At 37.1% G+C, this 25,030-nt stretch overlaps 1 protein-coding gene across 5 annotated transcripts in view; it reads right to left on the reverse strand.

The window, feature by feature from the left end:
• The window catches only part of OLA1 (Obg like ATPase 1), a 129,352-nt gene that overhangs the window by 8,606 nt on the left and 95,716 nt on the right, over positions 1–25,030 (reverse strand). The window lies entirely within an intron of this gene.

Consider the following 25,030-nt stretch of genomic DNA (forward strand, 5'->3'; position numbering starts at 1 on the left):
TGCAAATGCTATTTATTGTACATGTAAGAGAGATATTCATAAATGACCTGGAAGGATTGATGACTCTTCACAATGTTACCTACAGGGCACTATTTCTGAACAGGTGGAAATGGTAAGAACGGGGACAACTGCGCATTCAGCAAGTAAGCACAACAGGCAAGAGAATATTTCCTGCACGCTAAGATAAAAAGTACAAAACACAGTACTTTGGGTGCCGTAGATGTTTCAGACCTGAAGCACCCACCATACAGCATAGGGTTTTATGCTTGCTGAGTTCTTTTTCTTAGTCCTGCTAATCTCCAAGATTTAGACTAAGGTTTTAACTGCTATTATACTAAAGTGCTTTGAAACTGTGGCCTGCAAACCTTTAAATAATCAATGCAAATGTCACTTCAGAAAAAAATGAACTGAACCACAAGTTCATCAACACACATTTGTCAAAGAAAATAGCAGGGGATCAGAGCTATTATGAGATTAAGTGCATGGCCCACTGAGTAGGGCTTTAGATGGGACAAAGAATATAAAAGTTCACTCAACAGTTTTCACACGTTTGTTATATAAGGCTGGTCCTTCTATCATTTACTTATGTAAATACCCCATCAGTGGTTTTCAATCCTCATTATACTAATCTTTTTTCCTCCAGTTATCCAATGAAAATAGTCTGGTATCCAGGACTGATACTGAAACACTTTTGCCTTCAGACACGTCTGAACTGAAAATCACAATTAAGGTGCGTTCCTGAAACCACATGTGACATTTAACAGCGCTTCTAAAACTGACGTTTGTAGTTAACTAATTTACTTTGGCTAACAAACTGGATATCAAAGTTCACAGCTTATAAATGCCAACCTTTTATGGAAAACGTATCTAGGAATGTATCTGCTATTCATAAGCATACTTCAACATCTGTGCATACATCCTTTTTTTTTCTTTTCTTTAAAAAAGTATCTAACAGCAGCCTCTGGACTAATTTAATAATGTACCAAGTGAAAGACAGAATTAAACATGCAAACTTCAAAAACTGAAACGGGCATGAAAGTCGTGCCTAAAATAGGATTCAAATTCTGTTTGGTAAATATGGTCATCGTAACTAATAAACTAAGAATTATTGTGGAACAACAAGATAAGAAATAATTACTTTGGCTAAAACACCAATTCAGAATAATAATAGTCTTAGACTGTCATTTTAACAGCTTTTCTATTGAGTCCTTAGAGGGATTATTTGCATTCCTCAGGTATTCTATTGTACAATTCAGATGAATAAAGACTTACAAATCATTCCTCTACCGCCAGTGTGAGACTTTGATCCAGTGAATACACCATTGTACCTTAACTATAATTGGCAAAAAACCTGACAGTGTAGAGCATCACAAGCTTAATAACAAAGGAGAATATCTCAAAGTGTTGACAGATGATCTTCATAATGCAGGAGCAGAACTGGTACATTTTAGCAATAAATGAGCACTGAGGTCTAAAGGTCTCTGAAGTGACTGACATCAGACCTGCTACAGCCTCACTAAAAGATACGGTACTGCATCGTACTCTGTAGAGACAGTCGGGTTCTCTGCCTGAGTGTTTCACTTTTGTGACTTTCAATGTCACAGAATTACTAAAAAGCACTCAGGAATTCCCCTAACAGTGACCAAAATAAAGCAAACAAAAATAAAAAGCACATACTCAAATACTGATACATATTCTAAATTAAATTTTCCCCAAAGCAAAACGGTTGACCAATGATTGGTAAAGTGGTCATGCAAGTTTGCTTTTAAACCAAGTAGTGCTAAACAGATAACCAAGTGTGCTAAACAGAACAAAATTCCCTTAAGAAATGGTAACAATTAACGTCAAAGTCTGTTTTATTTGAGCACATCATTTTTCCATGGAAATACTAGGACATCTGTAACAGGACAGCATTAGCACATTTACTTGGACACATGGTAAGCAAATCCTAGAGTATTTCTTCATTTTTTCATGCTACATGACAATAAATTACAAAGGGTATTGGACTTTAGGTGGAGAGAGAAGACAACAGAAAATCTCAATTAAGAAAACACACTAAAATCTAACAACATATAAAAAAGCATTAAAACAGGCAGAAGAATCAATGACCATGGTTAACAGATGGAACTATTTTAACTTTGAGAAACAAGAAAGTGCTCAAGATGAAGACACCACTTAACGTCAAAACTACCTGTAAATGGTGTACACACTAAAAGCAATTTAAAAAATCCTCTTTCCTAACCATGTTACTAAAAATGCTGTTAGAAGCAGAGTCAAAACCAAATTCTGGTTATAAACCATACAGCAGAAAGAAGAAAGGCTTTTCTTCTAGTTCTGCTCAGTAACAACAGCAAGGGATGTCGCAAAGCATTTTAGGCAACTAACAGTGCTCCTCTACTGAGATGGTTCAGTTGTTCCCTCCAGCTGCTTTGTGGAGAAGAGGACAGCAACTACAGAGGGTTTCTGAATTGAAATTCGACTCTGTTCACCACAAATGGACAGTGAGCTCCTTTCTGGAAAAAAATACAGGCCCAACAGACAGCAAGACCACCAGACATACCGGCAAAGACAAGAGTCTTAGATAAAAGTTGAACTTCAAACTAAATTAAAAAGGAGACTTTGTAAAAACCTGACACAAGAACAAAACCAGATCTGAATGGACTTGCACATGGAGGAGGCACTCAAAATTCTGACCTGGGAAAACAGCTAAGAGGAATTAAGATGCTCACTTCCACAACTAACACTGTTACTGGTGGCTGATACATGAGGAAGGACAAAAGCATGACAACATACCTATTACCAAATTGGAAAAAACTGTGAAGACCTAAGTGTTTTCTTGCCACTACTAGATCCCCAAATTTAACAAAGGCATCGTTTCAGGGGATTCCAGATTTTAACTCTGCATCAGCCTGACAAGGAAAAAGTAAACTAAAGAAGCCAGTACTCCAAGGGCAGCAGGATCAGGATGACGACCAGAGTTAACTGCTGGCATTAAACCAGGATGCAGAACAGGATTTAAACCTTGGAAAAAGGTTTAAAAATCAGGACTGCCACTGAGAAGGCCAGTAAGCAAAGAGCACCAAAAAAAAAGGGAGCTGTGGAGAAGGGAAGGAAGCTGTAAAACTGTGGTGGTTCCTGAGGCAAAAGAAACCAATACCTGCAGACAGCCAAAATAAATAGATACAAGAGTTGCAGAAGGTACATTAACTATAGAATGACATTTGACAAGCTGAGTTTCACATGAGAAATCCAGCTGGGAACAGAGGCAGAGTTCTGATGGAAATAGAAGAAGTGATGGAAGAGAGAAGCTGCAGAGAGAACGCGAGCTCTGAGGATACCTGCAAGACAAGATGATCTGAGAAACTGACCCCGACAAGAAAGGTGATTTGTCAAAGTACGCTTTCATACAAGCAAGACCAAAAAAACTCACCCATCCAACTCATGGGAGAGAAACAATTGCTTCTCTGTCCTATGCCTGGACTAAGAGTGGAAATTGGCAGAAACTAAACAGCATGGCAGGGAAGGAGAAAATACCGGGTAGCACCGCAAGAAAGACAGAAAGGTGGAGAAAGAAATATAAAGATCAAACTAAGTCATGAAAACATACAGAAGATTGGAGGGAAAGAAAAAAAAAGATTTATAGATAAGAGCAAGACTACAAGGACCTAGGAATTTCAACATGTTCTTTCTCTTCACAGCTCTGAGCAACTGAGGATTTTTAAAAACTATTCATGGCAATCTGTTTAGTGCTTCCTTCCCCACTGCAGAAAAGCTTTTTTTACATACTTTAAGACTCAGATCTTTATTATTATTATTATTATTATTAATTATTTTCCATTTATTTAGAGCTTTCCTTATATCAGACATGTATTAATTCTAACTTTATACCTCTTAGTTCCTAAACTTCTAACCATTCTCACTGCTTTTTTTCTGCACTCTGTCCAGTTGGTCTAAATATTCCTGAAAGCACATGGTCCCCAACGCACTCCTCAGACGTTTCAATAATAAGGTCTTATAAGCGGGGGGAAGTGCTAGAGAATTAACTCACATTTTTCAGATGACTCTTCTGTTTATAAAACCTGGCACACCATTTGCCTTTTTTTTTTTTTTGTGACAGCATTGCAATGTTATCTCATGCTCAGTTTATAACTTTTTGTACGACCCCATGTGACTAGCTTGTCCTTAATGCTATATTTGCATAGCTGATTATTCCTGCTTAAAATCCCTCTCCTCAGAAGCTGCACCCTAACTCTTTTTTTACCTAATGATTTCTTCTATTTCTTGAGATGCTCCTAAATTCTAATTTTGTTCTCTGCATACCTGGACATCTCCTAGTTTGGGGTCATCTGCAGATTTAACAAGAACGCTCATCATCCAGCTCATTAATGGAAATACATAACGGTATTCAACCAGCAGCCGCTTCAGCAGATCTCATAATGAGATATTCTTCCATTTGGAAAGTGAACCACTGATAACTATGCTCTGTATATTATCTTCCAACCAATCTTTCACACTCAAACTTTCAGTAGTTTCCATTTAACCAGAATTTCCTATCTTGTTTATGGAAACGCTGTAAGGCATTAAAGCCTTTAAAGCCTTAATAAAAATCACAATACATAGATTACCATGTTTTTTCACAATATATAAGGCTGTTAAATTTATCACAGATATCTGACAATTTTGTCTTCGCAGATTCCTGTTGGCTACTACTTGTCCACTGGCTTGCTTCTAGATGATTAAAAGCACTTGAACTGTTCCAATGTTTATCTTGAAATTCATGAAAAAGTCATTAGAAATTGCGTGTTTCTTCTTTCCTCTTTGCGGCTGCCTTCTGTCTTTTGAAGCCTCACCCATTACCCACAAGTTATCTACAGTGATGACAAATTAGGAAGTAATTTTTTTATTTTTTTTTTTTTTACCAGGTCCCAAATGCGTCTACTATAAGAATCATCAGGTTTAGTTGATTTGGTGGGGTGGGAGAGGAAAATCCAATTTATCTGAACACCAGTGCTACACGATAACAGTTCACAAGTGATGTCCTTTCCTTCCATTTTGTTAGCATGCAGACTCCACAACGACCAGGTCCTGCTATTCTCAGCACTATAGGTATACATACATACGTAGGTAGAGATACATACAAACCTGCACAGCCTCAGTAAGCTTTCATTCTAAATTTCTATTTTCAACAAAGAATGGAACACGGAAAATGATGAAACCAATGTATATAATAATGTTATATCACAAAATAGGTCAGTAGTAGAAATCAAGAATGGGAAACAAAGCTCATGCCGTAATCTGTTACTCTGCTGTAACAGATGAACACGCTGTAACTCTTACTGTTACCTGGCTCTTTTTGAGGGTATCCCTTTCTTCTTGCCCTACATGAACAGAAAGGAAGACTAAACAGGAAAATATTAAAGAATAAAAAGGTACTTTCTTCCCCATCATGACAGCTTGCTTTTTATGAAGAAAAAAGACTTACAGAAGGTTTTGGAGTACCTGTTACTGGCCTAGGCAATCCCATTTCAAACCATCAGTGACATTTAGGAATTTATTCTACTTTATTTGCAGTTCCCAGATGGTCTGTAGGAACACAGCAACCCTCAGATTTCAAAAGGCCCCTTCCCACCCCCTGCCCTCACCTGCAAGTACTTCACAGCAACACTTCAGAGCCGACCACCGCGTCCCACCCGCGGGGCTGCTCCCTAGCCAAGAGCCTCCCCTCAGCCCCTCGGGATGAGAGCTGTGGGAGCTCACACCTTCATTTGTTCTGTGTGTCCCGAATGCTTTAACTTCTTTCATCTTTGGTAACTTCCCAGAGTCTGATGTTCATATCCCCTTCCGGATCCTGCCTCCCACGCTACTCACTGAATCCAGATGAATCTCCAGAGACAAGGGTAGAGAACTGATCTCACCCCTCAGGCGTCACTTGCACCCCCGCCACACACTGACTTTGGCCTTACACCACGAAGTGCAAGAGTCTTTAAAATTCTTTACCACAAAAATTTTGGGGGCTTCTGACACATCCTGTGATAGGTGCCTTAAAGGAGGCTGTAGCAAGGTGGGGGTTGGTCTATTCTCCCACGTGCCTGGTGACAGGACGAGGGGGAATGGGCTAAAGTTGCGCCAGGGGGGTTGAGGTTGGATGTTAGGAAGAACTTCTTTACTGAAAGGGTTGTTTGGCATTGGAATGGACTGCCCAGGGAAGTGGTTGAGTCGCCATCCCTGGAGGTCTTTAAAAGACGTTTAGATGTAGAGCTGAGTGATATGGTTTAGTGGAGGACTTGTTAGTGTTAGGTCAGAGGTTGGACTGGGTGATCTTGGAGGTCTCTTCCAACCTAGACGATTCTGTGATTCTGTGAATCTTATGACAGAACAGTTATAAAAAGTATTTCGTTCTACCAGAACTGATTTCACACATTTTTAACTTAATTGTAATTTCAACTGATACTATATCAAGAAAAAAAAAAAGAAGTTTCTGATCTACACTGTCATTTGCCATTTATTCAGATGTTTTTATAACTTTCCTTAATATTCTCCTTTCAAATTTAAGCAATTCCAGGCTCTCTGCCTCATGTATGTCAAAGGCAGTTTTTCCATGGCCTTGATCTCTATCACTGCTGTTATCCTAAATCCCCTCTAACTCTACAAAATCATTTGGTAAATGGGGTGACCAGTATTGCACCTACTATTTTAGTTCACATTGAATCCCAGTTTCTAAAGAAACGTTTTTTTTATACCCTAGACGTGAGCTTCTCATCCTATTCCTTATCCATCCAGATGTTACACCTGTTTTTCTGCTACCAGCTGGACATGGAGCAGGAGTCCTACCAGCACTCGCTGCAGTCATACTCAAGCCATTCACCAACAAAAACAATCTGGCAAAATGCAGTTTGGGGAAGGAGAGAGAATTCATTTATTTCTTTACTTCTACATCCCTTTTCTTCTGGAAGTTAGATCAATTCACTTGCCCATGTATCCTTACAACCAGTTGTGTCAACAGAATGGGAAGATGGTGCAGGAGCAGCTGAAGACTGAGGGACAGGAATGCATTAAGTTAGCCTTCCACTCAAAAAAGAGCAAAGCTACGTAGCCAGGTTCAATCAGAATTTTTAGTGTTTATTACTGGAGAATGCTGGTATATGACAAGTCCTCGGTCACAATTATCCTGTATGAGATCACTAAAAAAATATATCCTCCGAGGCAGAAAACTTTAGTTGACAAGAAAAAAAAAATCAAGGTAATACTGCTGGAAATTCATGTAAAAGCAATTCACACCCAAGACACAATTTTGTTAACAAATTGTCTAATATAGTACAATATGTTAGCAGTATACAGTTTGTCTGTTCTAGATGAACTACCTGGCGGTATTCACTGTTCTGTGGTATGTTAAAACAGACAAGGATGTTAACAGTTCACTTACAACATTATGCTATTGACCACTTTTTGAACATATTTCATATCAAGATTTAGCTAACACAAAGCTTGTTTAGTTGTTTTGGGTTTGCAAGATGTTGGCACTGTGAAAGAAATTGTAACAGAGAACATGATGTTACCTGTAAACTGAATACAGATGTCAGTTAAAGGACAAAATACTTCTATAACATGGAGAAATAAAGCCTGCAGAACAGAAAAATCAAGTTGTTGATCTCTAAAACCAAGTCCGAATTCAAAAATATCAAGATGGTAAGAGAGAGAGCAAGAAAGAGGCAAAAGAATCCAGCATGATTTTCCTGCCAATAAAGCTTTCAGTAAGACTTCCAGTACCTTATAAAACAAATTCCATCTAACCAAAGGTCAAACAAGGTAACCTTATTTTAAACATTCGTAAGGAGCATCATTCATGAAGAATGAAGATCTTGAGATTCATTTTAAACATTCCTTTCTGATCTAATGTTCAAAACTTCAGTAATACCTCTTTATCTGTAATATAGTCCCCATTAAAGTGATCAAAACCAATTATAACTTAAACAATAATGGAAATGGTACTACTCTGCTGCTGCAGCACCTGCGTGTATGTGAAAGGCTTACAGTATCCAGTTCTCCTTGGTCTGCCAATTCTGAAAATTAATTGTCTTAACTCAAAAAAGACATAGCTTTTGCTGTCAGCAAGCATCAAGACAGTCAGGACGGAACTACTGATGAAACTGCGTAACAATGCAGACTGCAACAAATCATGCACATTACATGTTTCATGGTCATAGACATAATAGGCTCCATTTGTGGCAGATATACTTTGGACAGAAAACAAGCCTTTGGAAATTCACATCTTGTCATTCTTTCTGCTATCATTGCTAAAATAAAGACTTTTGAAAAGTTACCTTAAAAAGTTTATAACAGTAATTTAACAAATACTCAGTCAAACTATAGCAAATCTCAGTCACAAGACCTATGTGAAAAACAATGATGACTGAGATACTACAGATCAGAAGAAAGAATCCCTATTCCACAGTCAGGTTTACATTATGGCACGATAACTTTAACTTTCGTCTCTTGACAGTGCTTCTTATGTCACATGGAAAACTATATTCTTAAGGATCCTGTATGAAAAAAGTAGAATAATTTATACCAATGCAAAGTCTCAAAGTATGAAATCCCATAAAAAGGAATTATAAACCATGTAGAAACAGAATATTTGATCAAAAGAATATGCGATGCTTTCAGAAAAGGACCTTTACATGAAACACACGATGGACAACATCTTAAATTTATATTCCCTAATTCTATGCACTGTGTGCACATGTATAGTAACAAACACAAGGCCATACTCTCAAACAAAAAAATATGATCTACATAAAACTCCCACGTAATTAAATATATATATATATATACACACATATATATAGTAACAACACTTGAAATAAGATACTAAAAGAGTAATTGGGAATATATTCCACTAGTGCTAATTAAAAATCTGCAACGAGTAACACAAATACAGACTACACCATGTGTGAGTTTTGGCTTTCATTAATGTTGCACAACAATCAAATGAAAACTAAACAAACAGGCTCAGAATATTGCTCTCTGATTCTCTTAATGAAGTATCTTCCCCTGCTCACACATGGTAAGCGGAGATATTCCTTGCATCTCCAATATTCTTTTTTATCATTTTAACTGTGGAGTCTTTCTACACCACACAACTCACAAATTCTCTCTTCCTTCCTCCATCAGTTGTTAAAAACTATGTAAGCATTAAAACTGCAAGAGCCAGGTGTTACTACGATAAGTGCATTAGCTTTAAAATAATAAAACCTGTTTATTTTTGTTTTCTGCACCCCGCTTACCATATAGTAGGTCCACACTTCGATATCACGCAATACTACAAGCAAGATTTTTGAAACAATTTTAACAAGACTAGAAATAAAAGTCACAGAAGCTAGCAATATTGGCATAAGCTGTGGGTGTTTTTTGACAAAGAAAAGACCAAATTCGCTTTAGTAGGGAATACCCTACTCAACAAATCAGAAATTAACTTTGATATTTATCCAGAAAAAGAACAGCTTCTAAGCTCTCAGTACAGCAATGAACGAATTACTTAGCTGAACACTTAATATTCACAGTATAGCAACTCCAAGAATACAATGCTTCATTTCAGACACCTGATACCTAATCTCACTCTGCTCCCTACATAGTTAATGAAGCAGGAGGCTCTTCTGAGAGCAATTCAGACCACTTAAATTTGGACTCCTGTTCTAACATTCTCCTTAAAGCATCATCTTTCTGCTTTTCATAGGCTGCTTTAGAAACTAACCATAGCATTAACTGCCTAAGTTGTACATGTAAAGTTCTGTGGTGTGTCCAAAGTCTTACCCCCTGCTGGTACATTTTCCCCAAATACTCTCTAATAAATACAACAACAGATACTGTACTGTCAAAGGAACATCATCATATCCAAATAAAACACTAAACGAGCCAGGGATTTTCACAGTGTGCAGAGATGCCTTGACCTGAATAGCTGTCACAAAAATATTCAGTTCTACAGTCTGCTTATCTATTTAAACTATGGTGAACAGAAAAAATAACAATATTTGAACATTCTACTAAAACATACTTGTCCTACAGGAACACTAACTTTGATTTTTCAGAAGCAGGAATAAGTAAGTATATGGATCATTGTCTGAAATGACACTGCTTATCTGACAGGCTGTAAAGGATCTGTTAGACACAATTTTTATGGCTGAAAATGGAAGGAAAAGTACATTTGTCAGAGATACTCTTATTCTGTGGGTGAGTACATATAAAACATTTTTATTTTGCAAACACCAAACTAAAACTTGACTTACAAAACCACCAGTATACGTATCTTCACTTTCTTATTGATTATGGAATCAGGATGCACTGAACACTCCCAGCCATTTTAACTGAATGTATTTGACTGAAAAAAGTTCCACCTCTAAGTCACAGGTCTCCGTGAAATGTTTTGCCCTTACAAATACTAACACTAACAACAACAACAGAATCAAAGAGACAAACCTGAAGTGCAAGCTACATCAATCTTTATGACCTGGCCAGAAACCACTTTTCAATAGAAAACTGGGAACATCAGCCCAAAACCAAGCTAATTCATGTTCAGTCTCTTCTGACTACGTAAAAGGCTCCATGTGTGGTGGCATGCATGATAGTTGTCAACATAAATGAAAATGTTCATGAATAAAAAACAGCCTGCATAAAGAGCTAATTATAATATTACTATCAATTGCTAGCTTGCGCTTGCGAATCTTTCATATCGTATAAATGCATTGTTTTTGACATTTCTCTGTAGCTAAACATCACATCATCTCACTTTTTCAAAGTAATTCAAATATGCACAGGATATACTATAGGAAACGTATCTAGAGTTAAAAAGAGAAAGCCTATGACATAAATGTACATTGTCATTAAACATTAACTGAAAACAATCAGCTCCCAAGTCAAAAGAATTCTATACTTCTGATAGCCTATATAACCTGTTTTTCACTTTCTTGTTCATTCCTTCTTTCTATCCAAAACAACACTTGAAAACACTTCACCCAATCGTGCATTTGAAGACTAAAATAATGGATACACCATTTGTTTACCATTACAAAACCGCTTGATTATAACAGATCACTTAGACTCTTAGCATATGAGATGCACGAAAACCGATCTTATTTTAATGACCAAATGGATTTATTTTCTCTGTTTTAGAAATACCATATAACTTTAAGTTTGGAAAAGGCCTGCTCAGCAGGCAAAAGCTCTAGTAAGCACTATATGGTTAAAGGCAGACCAAGCCAAAGGAAAAACACTAAAAAAATTCTAGTGGGCCATTATTCTGGTATGTGATCATCAATTCATTCCTCCACCAAAGAGTCACTTATCAGATACAAAGCTATTTTAGACTTAGTTTGGTTGAGCGATGATATCATCAAAGAAGAAACAATCACAGAAAATAACCTTGGTAAATACAAGTAATTTGGTTTAAAGGAAGAAATAAAGCATGCCCTGATAACTTTATTCTCATTGATATGACATATGATTTTCTACGCAGGAGGAATGCATCTATAAAGTATTTGATACGGTGCTGTGTGTGAAACTACTCATTCACCAGTAAAGAGGTGGAAGTGGATTTGTATAGACCATGCACTGAGTAACGCGCTCCATGTGTTGACAGGAGAACAACTTGGTGTATGAGGATATCATTAATGAAGTTTCTCAAACTTATACAGATCTTTTTAACACCTACATTCATGACCTTGACACAAACATTAGGTGCCTGCTACGTCCGCTACAAGACCAAGAGATGTCTTCCTCAAGGAAGTAGCCATCATCACCAATTTGGAGTGGCAAAGAAGGGGGATCATGACATGTTAGTCTTCCTCAAAACAGCTCTAAGCCACCAACACAATGCAACTTGGAAAAAGCAAATGTAATCTACAGATCTTGCTGGAAACATTTCCCTTTGTTTAACCAGATACATTACATCTGCATATAAGCTATTTATGGAAACATGGAGTACTACGTGCAGCTGTGGTCAGCTAAATTCACAGAAAGATGACTTATTTTCAGAACAGATATAAGGTTTTCAGAGGAACAGAAACCTCACATAAATGACAGAAGCACAGAATTGATAATGCCTGCTTCAAGTACAAGAGGCAAACACCAATTAAGTAAGATACTATTCAATCTGCAGGACAAAACTACCAAAGCCACCAATGAAAAAAACAGCCCCAGAAAAACGCAGGCTGGAAATCGGCAGAATATTTTCAAAGCAGGACAGCAGCGAGGTTCTGTGAACAGCCTCCCAGTACTAAGTGCAAAACAATCAGCTACTGATAAAAAAAATCTTAATTAACTTATGAAAGTCATTACTACATTGTGTAGCTACCAACAATAACTGGTTCTGTTCTGAATGCAGAGGAGGGATTACAGTAATTTAGGGATTACCATATAGTTACAAGGAAGCATTACACTTTGTGAATTCACAAGTACATAAACGCTACCCAGAAATGCAGAAGTGGGACAAATCGGTCTCAATCTGATACAAATCAAGTCCCTACAGGTTTTGTAAAAAAAACAGTGTCTCCACTAGGGAACACACATGAAGAACATATGTTTGACATGTCTGCAGCTATCCAGCTGACCAACAGTGGTAGGCTGGCAGACTGAGCATCGCACACAAAGTCCTCGCTATCCACACAAACATGATGGTACCTACTGTTCATGCAACATGTTGTTATTTTTTAAAGAATTAGTATTCATCAGTAATCACTGTTGTAAGGAAACAAGATTCAAACTTGTGGAAAATTAGACTCCACGAGTTCTGCTCTTCCAAAAGAATATGTAATAGAAGTCAAAATTAACTCATGATAATTCTCAGACCATGTATAGGTCAGCATGGATCCAGCACCACTCATAAGGAAAGTGCAAAAGTAAGGAAAGTGCAAAAAGGGCAGAAGAGGTGGCTACAGTACTTGCATCACAGCTATAGAGTAAGTGATTAAAATTTGTACCTTGCCCAAATTTTGAAAAAACAGAACTAATGAGAACACTGGATATCGTTATCCCAGCTGGTCAAATGAAGAACATGATTACTTTAAAACATGTGGAAAAGTTAATAAAAGTTACTTACTTGGCATCACGAATGGAAATCTAAAAGAGACAAAAGAGAAGTCTAGTTCTCCAACCCCAAATCTCCAGGCAGATAAACTGCCTTTAACATAAAGCTACCCCTTGTCCTCTTCCAGTTTCATGTCATTATCAAGTTTTGCTCCAGAGGAAGTGAATCCCATTGACAAGAGTCTCCCATCCTACCCAACCCTCAGGAGCAAGCTTGTCCTTTGCACTGGGCAAGGCTCCCTGTAAGGGAAATGGAACTGTTAGCGTATCCGGGAGCAGACACGCCTCTGAAGCAGGAAATGGATTCTGAAATGCACTGGTACCCTTCACACGGACATTTTGCGACTTCAAAGTGCTTCGCTTTACAACATTAAGCCATTTAACGTACCTGTACATAAATTCCAATTTCTAAAAAGGCAACCAATAAATGTGCTAAATTCTATTCCGAATGTACTCATTACATATCCACTACACAAACTATCTTTGAGCTACAAACAGTAAGTACTAGCCCCTTGATGTGCTAGAAGCTGGGTAGAGGTAAGACATCCTTCTGTATGATATCACAGGTACTTGCAAAGAGCAGAGAAACAAAAAGACACAATTCTGAGTTTCTCCATCTTACAAAACAGGGCATTAAAAACCTACTGAGTAGAGTCTCTTCTGACCCTTCTTCCTAAATACAGCTGCTTTCCCATGCCATCCAACAGTTGTTCACAATCTGTTGCTCATTCTGGTTTCTTTTCCCAGCATCATTCTCTGATCTTCACAGCTTTCCATCCTGGTCCAACAGCTCTTTAGAAAGATGCTTCCAAGTGTCCCCCCAGCATCTCTTCATTCAGTTTGTACCTCTCTCTTACTCCAGCTTTCAATCCCTACCACACTTCTTCCTTTTGCCTCATTTGCAGTGCAAACCCTTTTGGTCCTGATCAGGGACCCAACTCCTCATCAGTTTCTTTCATTCCTCAACATACAGGACATGAGGAAACGGCCTCAGGACATGCCAGGGAAGGTTTAGACTGGATATCAGGAAAAATTTGTCCACGGAAAGGGTAGTTAGGCACTGGAACAGTCTGACCAGGGAAGGGGTGGAGTCACCATTGTCAGAGGTATTTAAGAGACATAAAGATGTGCTGCTTATGGACATGGCTTAGTGGTGAACTTGTAAAGTTACACTGGTAGTTGGATTTAATTGTCTTTTCCAATCTAAATGATTCTATGATTCCATACAGAGGGACAGATGGATCAGAGACACATCCAAATTCTGGTTAGGTATGCTCAGTTCTTAAGTAACAACTGACTAATTCCAAGAAAAGCCCTCAGCTACTGTGTATCTCACAGTATTTACTACTACACCAATATTTACCACTGCACTTTCTTACATTTTATTTAATAATTAAACCATAGAAATATTGAAATGTTGTAATTTGTGTTCTGCACAACTGCAATGTATTTTTTAAGATTTTCCCATTAGGAGGAAGAGAAAGTAATTATGTAATTGGCTAAAATAACTCAGGATCGAAATAAAAATTTAAACAAGAAACAGTGTATAGACATTGAGTTGCTAGAGACACAAAAGTGGTTCTATAAAGGATTACAGCTTATCATATACATAGTGGTATTTGTTTAAGAAATATTCACTGTAAGTCCTTCAGTAAAATCTACCAAAGCACTGAACTTATTGTATTTCTAGTGCCTCTACTTATCAGACGAAGTCTTCTCTTTTCATAGGCAAAGGACAAAAAAAAGGGAACCTAAATACAGCAGGCTGTGGTACAGTTAACAAACATCGTATCTTTCCTAGAAAGAGAAGTTCCTCTCAGCAAAGATGCTGCTAGTAGTTTCTCTAGCAGGCTCCTATAGTTACTGTATGCCATACTTCGGCACGCACCTGTGGAACACCCAGCAAGTGCTAAGACTGCAGAAGACAATACGGTGTGTCCTTAGTTTGCTTTTAACCACATCAAAACTACAAATTACACATCGATCAGAAAGAAGATTCTACATTCCTAGATCTCTTAATAAAAATAATATGAACCATAGAATTCCCTGGTGACAAGATGCCTAAACCAGAAGTACTTTCCTAGCTCTACAGCAGTTATAAAGCAGCACGTAGTAATTCTTTACGGAAAAAGAGTTTATTGAATTTGTGCAAAACTTGTATGCTGCAATTTTCAAAAAATCACCACAGTACAAATGCATTCCATTCATTCAAAAGCAGCCCATACTCAGTACTATAGAAGCTGAAGGTACTGCTCAATGCAATGATTCATAGTTTCTCTAATAGAAAGATTCAGCAGTTTTCAATCGAGACCTTTATTCCCTCTCTGAATAAATGATGCCTGAAATTTTTATTCTTGTTCTAATGGAATTTCAATGGCCTTCACTGCAAATCTACTGGAAATTTTCGCATATTAAGTGGAAAAAATTAAATGATGTTAACCACATTTTAATGTGATTAAAGCTGACAGGGTCATTATTTCTGCTAATCACTCAGTTTAAAAAGCTCAAACAAAACTTTGTAACAGCCGGTGTTTTTTTCTATTTTTCCGTATCTCTGCTGTAGTTGAGAATTAAAGCCACTACAGAATATGAAACAGTATATATCATGAAAAAGAGTTTGCTCCAATTTGTACATGGATTTCATTATAATTAATCTCAAGATTAAAAAAAGAAAGGGGGGGATCAATCTTACAATATGTATACCACTACCACTTTTGTCTTCCTCACTTAAAAGGCTTAAGTTCCTTAAAAGGAACACGTAGAGCTTTTCCTGTAGCTCCTATTTGTTACTAAAAATTAGAGAATATCTCTGCATGTCTCTACTAAGTAATGAAAGGTATATGTAATCATATAAAATCATTTATTTTGGAAAGTGGCTGTTGGGCCCTGCAATACAAAGTTCTGTGTCATCAGTGAGGTCAGCAAAAGCTAGAAAATGGGCATTGAAAAAAGCAGAAAATAGAAGCAAGAGACGATGATGAAAAGCAAACGGTATTTGGTTATCAGTGTCTTGTAGTTTCCTCTAGTGGACATTCAACAAAAGAACAGAAAACAGAAACAGCTGCTCTTGCTCAAAGGTCCACCAAGTGCAGCTGCACCTCTGCGAGATGAGGAATAAACCACAGAAGCCTCAGGGTGACCAAAGAGGGTAGAGGGATCGAAACTGAGAAACAGACATCCGTCTGCCTCATCAGATCTCCTGGGTGGGAGTTGTTTGAGGTCTGTTTCTTGTTTCTGGATGGGAGGAGGTTGTTTGAAGTTTTTGTTTGTCCTGGGTTTTAGTTGTTGTTGTTTTTTTTTTTAATGACCTTTACAGAAAAGACTGATCATGCAATGTAATTAATTGCTTATTGCCGGCTTTATTATTACTACTGCTCTCTGTGGATGGATCCTCATTCCTGGAGGACCTATACATCTCATAACAACCCCACACCCTCAAAAAAAAAAAAAGCTTGATGGGGCCATGTTCTCTCTGTTCAGAAAATCAAAACTAAGATGATTAAAAAAAGTGGGGGGGGAAGCATTTCAGCATCCAAATTCATTTTTTCTATGTAAGTAACTGTTTATACTTAAGTTACTTTAGAAGAGAATGAAAGTTCAGACTGATTCACATTGATTATTTCCATCTGGTTTAATAGATACATTTCAACCTTACTGAATCACTAAATACAAAAACTGTATTACAGCAGCTTCTTCTATTACAAAAAAAAATAAATTAAAAATCTCAAACAAGACCATTACCTTCATAACCTTAAGGTACATTAAATTAATCTGAAAAACATTTTATTTCCTTCCCATTCCTCGGCAAAGTATCCAATCACATATACAGTGATTTTTAGATCTGCTACATGATTAAAACAAAAAATGCTAGGAAAAAAACACAGTAATTAATCATACATAACTCTCTCCAAGCAAGAATTTTTTTCTACCTTCATATCTAACATGTACTCCTAACTCTGTATTTCAATACTCAGCAGCCTTTTTTTTCCTGAAGAATATTGCTTCCTGCCTGAATACTTTCTGTAACAAGAAAAAAAATGTCAAACAACATTAGATCTTTTTACAATCAAGGAACAAGCTACATTAATATCAATATCACTTTATAGCTGGTGTTCGTGATGTTCTCAAAAAGAAACATTACTGATATTGTTGGACCTTCTAGCTTTAGCGTGATGCCATGCACTAGTGCATCAACTAACAGCCTCACAGAATTCTTGTGCTCATCTAAGAAGGGACCCTGCTGAATGTCCTAATGCATCTTATTGTGAATCTTCAGCAAATAAAACTTCATGTATGAGCTCATGATGTGCTTTGCTGCTGGAAAGTCACAGACTCTGTGGGAAGCTTTTTATCTTCCCAGCAGTCAGTTCTCTGAGAACATCAGTGCAGCTACTGTAGTTACCTGTAGATTACTTGTATTTTCTCACATCTGTGTCCAGCAATCTAAACCATGATGATAAAGGGTCATTAGGTGTTGAGTGAGGAAGGGGATGGACTAGACAATTTGCTCTGATAAGCTCCTTGTTGCGAGCTCCAGTTTAGAATGTGAAACGCGGGGTACGCATGTTCTCAACTCAAAAACCAGCTCACTCACAGCACCAATTAAAAATCATGCTCATGCCATCTGAAACTACATGAAGACATCTTATCTGAAATTTTTGCAATTAATAATATTGTAGCAAAAATAATTCTGTCATGGTAAAAAGGACATCAACTGTCTATTAGCCACAAAAGAATTCAGGTACAATTACTGAGATAACTGCTGTTTGGAGCACAGCAAAGCAATTTCCCACAGTGGGACTTAGAGTTCAATTTACCAGTTGGGCAAATATTTTGTGCTCTGTAGTGGTCTACAGAGTTAACAGTTACCTGTAACGTTTGAGCTGTGTTATACTTGAAGAAAACTTTCTTCAACCAAAACAGGTGTTTCAGCTTTACCTGCTCCCAAGAACACACATTTTTTCTAACATGGTTTTAGGAACCATTTTAATGCTTTTCAATTAATATTAAATGCAAACTTATCAGAGAGCCAATGGATCTATTTTCCCATTCCAAGCTGCTCACAGTGAGGTCCTGTAAGTTATAGGCTACTTGGAAGAGGCATGAGAATACACACAATGCCATCTGTAAGACTACGTTAGTCCTCAAGTAAACTTTTTTTCCCTAGAGGATGGTCGAAATTAAGTAAAATAACAACCTGATCACTTAACTAGACAATACTGTCACAAATGGAAGAAAGCTGTGTTTTCACATGTAGCAAAACCAAATTATACCATGAATACAATATGTAGTGAAAATGCTCCACTGACTTGCTCAGTAATAGAGCTCTAAGAGTCACTTAAGATATATATAGTGACATTTTGTGTCAAGTTCCAGATAGTACCATGGTATCACATTAAGTGATAGATTAACACCTGAAAAGGCAAAGGAGCCATTGAACATTTGGTCAACATGCAAGTCATCAAAAGAAATTGACTTGCAAGTATGAAGAATGTAACTACTACACTTCCCTCTTCTCAAAATTAAAGGTTAAAATAATTACCATTCAAACACTAACTCATCAGCTTAGATAGTTCAAAAGGGTTTTTCTCCATTGCCCTTGCAGAGATGACGATATCCTGCTATGTTGCTTTTGAGTCTCAATTTCAAGTCAGGGAAAAAAGACAGAATAATGCTATTTTAGACAAAAAAAAAGAAGTCTATTTCCAAGGTAGGATAACAGTAACAGTGCATGCTGACAATGTATATTCCACAGAGACTCGAAGTCAGTATTTGAAAATGAGTTTTTTAATTTGGTCCATTACTTTTATTTTATACATATACCTCTGCTGGTTCTATTTTCTGCAGCAGCACTAGCTACGTACACCACACTTGTGCTTTTTTTTTTTTAAACTACATGGCCTTTAGTGAAAATGCAACATTTGAAGAACTAACATTAACAGTCTGCATCATCACAGAAAATGAATCCTTAATAATTATTCATACACCAAGTAACTGTAAACCCAAATCATTTCAGAAGACCTGAATGTGTCAAGAACTTTGACAATTATGACTGGAGCCAGGAAACTGTAGCACTGCAGAATTTCTTATGAATTTTTCTAGTTACTTTTTATAAATGCTGTCCTAGATGACAGCTTAATGTGTACCACATGCAATATTTATTCTTCTTCAGTGTCAGACTGTCTAGCCATCCAAGGGAATACAAAGAATGTCACTTATTAGGATAAAAGCACAAGGAAGGTAATCAAGGACATATGTAACATCAGCCAATCATGCCCTATTTCAACATCCTATTCCATTCATAACAGTTCAACAATTATTTGCTTACTGATAACTTGCTTTCAGGCTGTTTGTGTTCCCCATAATGGTGGTTTGCATTTATTTTGCTCTTTAGAATTGGACACTTGCTGTGCCATGCATGTTTGTCAAAACTTTATATCTTCTGTCAGAAACAGCGTTAGCACATCAAATCATTTCTGTGTCAGAAATCACTAATAGAACAATCTAGTTACCTTTTATGTCAATAGGGCACTGACATAACCAGAAATCAGAAACAAAAGGCTATCACACAACCACATGCTGCTGCAAGACAGGCAACTAAAATGCTTCTGTTTAATATACCTTGAGCATATAACAATATCTTTATTGAAAACCTAATACAGAAATTAGACCTTGACTAGAATGCAAAAATATTTCAGAAATACAGTCTAGGCATAAAGACATTAGCCGCTTTTTTGAGCTTGTATAACTAAATTCGTTACTAGTCCTCCATGTCTCTTTGACGACATTTTTAGTTATTTATCTTACAGCACACCTACATGGAATACTTGCAGACATTCTTCAGCTGACTCCAATCTATCTGATGGAAGCAAGTTATGAAGAATCATTAATTTACAAAGACAAATAGAGACAGGCAGATAGAGGGAGCCAAAGACAAACATTTACCTTCCATAAAGTTATTTTTAAATAATAATAATTTAAAGAATCCTACAGGAAACTGAACACGCGTGCACATGCACACACACTTCATTAATCTGAGTATCCTGAGACATCAAGATTTTATTAAATAAAAACAGGTATGGATTTAATGAGCCTCTGAAATAAAACAAGCTGGAAGAACCATCACATGTTTTAGATCCACAACATTTTGTAGGTTTTCAATGTATTAGGTGTTAAGATTATTTATTTTAATAAAAGCCATTTGTTTGGATTTAAAATTATTTTCACTTCAGAAGTGTAACACTGTGCCAGTACATGAAAACCAAAGTGAAACTTTATCAAACGGATCTGATTAATCCATTCTCACTGTTCAACCCAATGAAGTACAAAACCAGCACATGCATCTACTCTTTCACCTATTTATCTTCTAAATATCTCTTCAGTTTTTAGAATTATTTATTATTTAGTATTATTGCTGGAACGCAGTAAATCCCAAACTTTATCTTATTGTAATTTCTTACCAAATTAACAATAATTAAGGTCAAGCATTGGTAACAAAGGGTAAATAAACTATCAAATGAGATATACTATGAAATAAGTTATCGAATGGGATAGATCTCCCATTAAAGTGATATAACCTACAAACTTTTCTCTCCAATTTAAACATGAAGAAGCACCTATTCTTGGTTTTAAAACAAGTATACATAAAACCAGTGACTATAAACGTGTGAACATCAGTCGTTATTATTAATCATTATAGGAAACTCAAACTGTGAAAACAAAATACTCTGCCAAAACTTTAGAAGGTAACTAACTGCTCTTGGGAAAAAAGAGCAATTAAAAGAAAACATATATCCATATACTTAATATATAAAATCGAGCTATAAATAACCACAAAATAAAAAGCTTTTAATAATTTTTAAAGCATCATATTTTCAAAAATAACTGTCATTGAAAGATGTCTGTCAACTGTAAAACAAATAATTTACTTCAGCACAAAAATAAACTTGAAAAATGCATGCCAAACCAAAGCAGCTTTTATTTCCAACTGTATAAAAGAATTTCCTTTCAGACATTTTTCTATTTGTAATAAATTATTTTTCATTGACTGATGTTTAACACTTACTTATTTGTAGAAAGCAGCAATATTCCATAAACCGTTCTTCCAGAGAATGGGAATGCCACAAACAAATCACAAAAGAAAATTTCAGGAGGTATTAGATCCTAACACAAGGAATGAGAAATACTTGCTTTGCTCATCCAGCATGGAACAGGGACGAGGACACAGCCGCTCACCTCTCTACAGTCATTCAAAAGCCTTTCTCTCCACCTTCCAACTTTTCAATAGGACCCACACAAAAATAAACATACACTGGTGGGTTTTAAATGTCACGTCAGATATAGTGATAATAATAATGACCCAACAGATGTTAAAAGCAGGGCACACATACCCAAAGCATCTATTTTTTCCTTGATTTGAAAGAGCAACTTATTTGCTTCAAGGACTACATTCAAATTCTGTTTCTGTGTTGTCTGGCTAACAATACTCATTCATTCTGAAAGGTGCATGGCTCTGTAAGTTAATAATAAACTAATAACTTCACATACCATAACTTAAGAATACACAATTCCTATCAAACATAATAATAATAATACTCTTAAATGTGATTTTGCACAATCCTACTAGATGATTTGTAAAGAAAAAAAAAGGGGGCAAAATACCCTTTACTTAAAAGAACAAAAAATCCTATTTTCTAGCATGAGACCTGCTCATTAATGGGACAAATTCAAGCTAATCTTCTAGCTCATGAGCCAAACCATGGCATTTGTAGATCAGCCCCTACTCCTCTTTCCACGTCAGAACTCTCCTGAGGTTCCAATACGCAGAACAGATAACTCGGTTCAGCTACAGTATATTAGCATACAGCACTTTAAGAGTAATGACAGAAGTGTAACTGGACCTTTTTAACTTATGTCACAAAAAGGAATACATTTCTACTAGTCAACAGTAAACAGACAAACGCATCAGAACAGAGCTCCTCCATGTACATTTTGACTCTCATTTGCAATCAATGGATAATCTTTATCCCTGGGAAATACAACTGAGAAGACTATTTCACCTTACTCCCTTCTCTGTCTCGTCAATGTTATTTCATGCACACAAAAATCACTGCAGTGAAGGTGGCTGTGCTTATAATACGCAAGACGAGTAAGGAAACTTCTTCATTAGCAATGTCTCTCATCACAAATTTGAAATGTGAAAGGGATTTTGACACCAACATCTACTGTCTTACATGCACAGTCAAATTGTTTTACTCCAAAATGAGTAAGAGTGTATTCACTGAAACTATTTACCACCCTGTAGACAGATGACAGCACTGATATGGTGGTTAGAACCCTTATCTGTTCCAAAATCCCCGCGGATCTGCTGATGGGGTTGTGTTGATGATGCTCAGAACTAGTAAACCTCAACTGGAACATACTGTAAATTCCAGAATCTGGTCCTCAGCATAAAGGCTGATTTCTTAAGTTGCTTTCCCTTCCCTGTTTGTCCTTTTTGTAACAAAGACAAGTGAGGAAAACTTTTTTCTTTTTGTCTTGTACTTTATCCGTTTCAATGTTTAAGTTAGTTGATTTCTCTGGGTCTGAGCACTATGACAGAAAGGTGCCTACTCCCCTAAATAGAAGCAAGTATGAATCTAAGAACATAAGCCAATAAAAAGCAAGATGAGAAATCTCTGAAGCTGAAAATTTCAGCATAGAGCCTATGAAAAGGTATCAAGCTACTGAAAATACCCAAACTCATTTAGCTGACAGTAAAAGTAATATGGGGCTGCTTGACTGTACCTTGTCAAAAGCTATGCACTAAACTGCAGTGACATACAGCAAATGCATTTACGACAGAAACATTCTAAAAAAGAATCTATTCACAAGCTAGAAATCCTCATTTAGGCATGGGAGCAGCATGCTGTTTAGCCAATCAAGCCTGTGATACCAGTGTTCAGTGAAGGACCACAGCTACGTACAGGCTACACTTAAATCACTCCAGGCACATTTGGAAAGCCTTTGACAAAGAGGACTGACAGAACGGACGATACTTCTGCAGATGTCATTCAGGAGATGACTGACATTATTCCAGGGGAAAAAAAAAAGCAATTACTAGACAATATCAATATTTTTATTAGGTAACTTGATTTTAAAAGAGAGCATTCCTTCACACCCCACCAAAAAAAAAAAACCACACATTTTTCTATGTCACCAGCAAAGAAGCTTTTAGGGAAATAGTAAAGAAAACTAAGGCATAAAGCACAAAATTCCCAAGTGTTGGAATGCAAGCTGCAGAAAATTAAAGTAAGCCTTTCCTTTTACACAAAAAAATGGGAAGAGGAACAGTCATTTATCAGTCTTTACTTTCTCCAACTATATTATGCAGTAACAAAAATCTACACCTGGACATATCTGTGTGTCTCAGATTTGTTTCTGAGCTGTTTTTGAGCATTCTTCACTTTTAAACAGATTGAAATTTGAAAAGGATGTTGTACCTCATGATACAGCCAGAGTCCATTTCATGTCATTTTGCAATGACTTTGCAACAAAGTTTGTTATCGTCTTTGACTATGTCACCACATATCATTTTCTGTGGAAGTCCCTCTCTGCACTGCTTACTGAATGAAGCAAAGTTGTGTAATTAATTGATTTGAAACCCAATGCCAAATTATTCTCTCCTCTAGTACTATACATCCTAAGTAGAATGTGTTTATAAATGGTGACAAAAATAGTTATTGAAAACTTCCAGTTTGAATGAAGATTGTGAAAATGCAAAGTTTCTCAAATGCTTAGACGGTATACAAACAGAGATGCCCCCTTCTTACTCCTCACTGTTTTGGGCAACTTTATCAGCAGTTATGTTTTTGCCTGTTGAAAGCTAGCACCTATTGCTTTAGATTCTGCCTATGAAAACACAAGTGTTTAAACTAAATATCACACAAGTTACTTGATTCTCAGAATTGCCAAGGTAGACTCAAAATTATTACATTATCAGGTAGCAATTCCTAAGATTACGAGCCAACTATAAAACTGGTGGAGCATCTGAACTTAGAGTTGCAGTTGTTCAACACTACTCCGCAGCCACAGAGCTGTGTTTGAAGAGCTCAGTGATGACAGCCAAAAAAGTGATGACAGACAAAATAAGACTCCAACAAACCCCAAGATCATCATCTGGAGAGAGAACAAGAAAAGGAACAGAAGATGGGAAGCAAATCTGAGTTCTTCAGAAAAGGGCTTGGGATAACATGCAGCTGGGTAAGACAGCGCTCGCACACAGAGCGATGAAGTTGCAGAGAAATGAGAGATGCTTTCAGCACAGCCTTACTGACATGAAGTATTAAGTAGCAGCTCTTTTGCAGTACTCTGATAGCACAGTCAGCTTGAAGCACATGGATGGTCTCGGAGCATACAAGAGACTCTCTAGGAGCTAACGCACTGAGGCCTGGGCGGGTATTTCGAGCTGCGGTATGGAGGGCTGACATCCGCACCCTTTGCAACGCTGCACAAACAGTGCTTCACTACAGCGGCCACCCTGCTCTCTCCAGTCCGCAGTACTTGGTGAGTTGTAGAATAGCTTAAGGCTACCTTCACCTGCCTAGGAAAGGCCTTGCCAAGAACCGGGGGGCTCCCTGCCACCACCACCCATTTTACCCAGTTTCAAGACCCAAGATGTCCTAGGTGAATTACTGAGGCCTTACTTCCTGACTTCACAACCAGAGTTTTAGCCACTTCTAACTGCCACGTTGTAATTAAGTGGGCTGAACACTTTGAAAGCAGCTTCACCATGCAGTATTGTCCATTTTTAAAACATCCCAGATGACTTTTTTTTTTCTTTGAAAAGCTTTTCTTAGGAGCCAAAACTTTACATGTGGCACACAGCAAACTTGGTATCAGAGAGAAACCACTGCACTTCCGTGAAAATCCATCTAGATTTAGTAACCTCATAATCTATCAAAAAAAGAAAACC

Source organism: Anser anser (assembly GCF_964211835.1).
Source record: "Anser anser genome assembly, chromosome: 6".
Classification (NCBI taxonomy): Eukaryota; Metazoa; Chordata; class Aves; order Anseriformes; family Anatidae; genus Anser; species Anser anser.